We start from the raw sequence: 3,677 nt of genomic DNA, 5'->3' as shown, positions 1-3,677 counted from the left end.
CCGCCATCGGCCCACTGATGGGCATCGTACGACTGTCGGTATCTGTATTCCGAGACGCCCCTCCGAGGTACGTCGTATAAACCCCAGCAGGGAACGTGTCTGGTGGATAAATGACTGTTGTTACCGTTAAGTGTCCACCATCTGCTAATCTGTGGAGTACGAAATTATTTGACTATCGATGTTCTCTTAAATTTCTCAGTTTGGGTTTTTTACTCTGTGTCTTGTTTCTTTGGTAGATGTAGTCTTAATTTCCAGTAGGGCTGTAAGCTGCCTTTGACATGGACACATCTAAATTAAAGAAATATTACAATATGCATATTTATAGGTATGTGTGCGTAAATATATTCATATTTTTGCGTATGCACGTGCATGGGAGGTGTGCATTTATCCATTTTTATGGTTACATTCTATATCAAGTAAAACATAAAATTAATATTTTACCTCATGAACTTATCCGGGAATAATTGCTGGCCTGGAGAGGTAACGAGCCTTTCATGTGGTGTCCAAGAAGCGATTTTCACAAATCGGTAACTGAATGGTAAAATGATGTGGAAACCCCACCTGCAAATGAAAATACCATATACGTAGTATATCCTTCATTGCTAAGGTACTTGCAGATATGAATGTTCGTGTGGGATCAGCTAAAATATATTCTTCACCTGCTGAGGTCTTCTTTAGCTGGATTAAGTACCATGGCATTGGCTTTAGAAAGAATTGTCTTCTGATCTTGGTTTATCCTCTTTTGATGACGATTTGTGATCAACAGAAGTTTTGTTGGCCATACGAGGAGGTTTTCACGAAATAAGGATTCGACAATTGATAACTGATGCTCAGTATCATTTCCAATTATCACCAGGAAAGGGTTTTTTGACAGCTGACGTATCTGTAAGTTTTATTTATGATAGTGGTTAGTATGGCTCCACATGAAAGAAAGTATGCCAGATGACCAAATTAGATTGTTGTAAGTGTTTCTAGGTATAAATATATAATGGTTTTCTGCATATCGAAGTCAAAGAAAAGTAATGAAACATTATTACACAAATCTTACCTGATGCAAACTTGAAATCAGTAAAGACACGTCTTTTCCTGACTCTACGGTGAAAATAAGAAGACCTAAAGCCAGAAGATGTCTCTCTGAAAACTAAAAGTTCAGACAAAAAGATTAATATCTCCATTCAGAGTGGAACGTTAAAGGGACAAAATGTACCATACTTTTCTACTTGCTGTACCAGGAAAGCTAGATTTCGATAGAAGACAAAGCGGATATAATTTTGTAAAGCCATTTAATCCATAGATTTATGATGCGCCAAAAGATATATATATATATATATATATATATATATATATATATATAGTATATATATATATATATATATATATATTAATATATATAATAAATATGTGTGTGTATATATATATATATTAATATTATATATATTATATATCTATATCTATATATATATATATATATATTAAAAATATTTTTAAAACATATACATATATATATATGCTTACAAAATCACTGTAGATGCACGTGACTTCATAATAAGCGGATCCCCACAGGGAAAATGATAGTCAGAAATTCAAGCGCTTTCGTCTTGACTCAGACATTGTCAATGTCTGAGTTAAGACGAAAGCTCTTGGATTTCTGACTATCATTTTCCTGTTGGATCCGCTTATATATATATATATATATATATATATATATATATATATATATATATATATATATATATATATATGTATGTATGTATTGTGCGTATGCAATTATATAGTTCCTATTATAGATACATTAGGATGATAGTAACCATTCTAATAGTGGTTGGCTGGATTAGGCTTCTTCAGCTATGACACAAACGGGTGAGCCTCTACCTCCCGATGCTTCAACAATATCCCCTGCAATCTCCATAGCATTTTCTGCGAATCCTGAAAGGAGAGAAATCTAAGGCACTTGCAAAGTGGTATTGTCTATATAAGAAAGAATATGTATTAAATATACCATGTATATACATACTACTACATAATATATATATATATATATATATATATATATATATATATATATATATATATATATATTATATATATATAAATATGTGTGTGTGTCATATCACATTACCGTGATTCATATATAACGCATTAAGCTACAAATGTCCTTTAATATCAATTAGCTCTACCTCGGAATTAAAATATTTTCATATATGTTAAACGAGGGGGAATTTTTTTTAGTCGGTAACAAATTCCTCGGCCCATGAACCGACGAATTTGTTATCGACTTTTAAAAAATTCCCCTTCGGTTAACAAATATGGAAAATATATATATATATATATATATATATATATATATATATATATATATATATATATATAGTATATAATATATAAATATATATATATATATATATATATATATATATCACCATGATTCATTTACATGCACTAAGCTAGAAATGTTCTTTAATTTCTAATTCGCTATAACTCGTAATTAATATATTTTCATACATGTTAACCTAAGGGAAATTTTTTACTTGATAATAATTTCGCCTTCTCGTGGGTTCGAACCAACACCCAGCAGACAGATTAGAAATCTGGACTTCAGTATATATATATATATATATATATATATATATATATATATATATATATATATATATATATATATATATATATATATATATATATATATATATATATATATATATATATATATATATGATAACTTTTTAAACGCTTCCTTGTTTATTACATAGATTTTAAGAGTGCTTCCGTACATTGAGATAACAGGACTCACCTTTAAGTGGAATTACCCAAACTACTAAAATTTACTCTTTTACAATCATCAAATATTTATGATCATCCGTTGTCTAATAGTATATGTTATTTAATAATAAAAAAGAATTGAAAAGCAAAACGAAAACTTACCTGAGTTACTGCCTAGTGCGCTGCCAGCTATGTGAAACACAACTGAAAATACTAAACAGATAGCCGCCATATCTGTATTAGATAAGAGAAAAAAATATTAAAATCCTGCACCTGTTATCAGAGGCTATAAGTTTCAGTTTTCATTCATGTTCAATCATTAAAACGCTGATAATATATCAGTTTTCGGATGCTGGTTACCTGCAGGTGTGACTTCTTAATTTTGTATAGGACATCTTCATTTTGTATTGCTTGTGTTGATAATAAAGAAAATGCGGTTAATGATGCAGCAGAACATACTTTGAATTGGTTTGAATAAAAAATTTAGGCCAGAGGCCAATCGCTGTGACATATGAGGTCATTCAGCTCTGAAAGGGAAATTGAGAGTCCGAAGGTTATAAGGTGTTACAGGAAGTGAACCTCGCAATTGCACTATAAAACAATTGTTAGCGGATGGTGAAAAGTATGATGGGAGGAAGATAATAATTTAAATGAAAGCGGTTGCAGCTAGGGACTGAAGGGACGCTGCAAATAACCTTAAGCATTACCCCATTACAAGGACTAGTACTTATTTGGCTGAAAAAATCGAGAAGATTAGATAAAGATTACATTCGCTGCATGAGTATCATTGGTAAAATACTTTTCTATGTATCTGTAGTAGTCACAATAAGCTGTTATCACGACAAATCTTTGAATGAGAAATGACGATCAAATCATGAACGATTTCAATCTTGTATATTGGCAAGTGCATCCAAAAA

At 30.9% G+C, this 3,677-nt stretch overlaps 1 long non-coding RNA gene across 1 annotated transcript; it reads right to left on the bottom strand.

Moving 5' to 3' along the window:
* Nucleotides 1-441: 441 nt before the first annotated feature.
* LOC135210542 (uncharacterized) lies at nt 442-1,930 on the bottom strand. Its single transcript, XR_010313535.1, has 4 exons — nt 1,809-1,930; nt 1,049-1,141; nt 660-883; nt 442-561 (listed from the first exon to the last, which is right to left on the bottom strand). It is a non-coding gene; the product is annotated as an uncharacterized LOC135210542 (long non-coding RNA).
* Nucleotides 1,931-3,677: the final 1,747 nt, after the last annotated feature.

This window comes from Macrobrachium nipponense, chromosome 39, assembly GCF_015104395.2.
Source record: "Macrobrachium nipponense isolate FS-2020 chromosome 39, ASM1510439v2, whole genome shotgun sequence".
NCBI classification, from domain to species: Eukaryota; Metazoa; Arthropoda; class Malacostraca; order Decapoda; family Palaemonidae; genus Macrobrachium; species Macrobrachium nipponense.
Note: the sequence above shows the minus strand (reverse complement) of the source record. Positions and strands in the feature narration are given on the sequence as shown.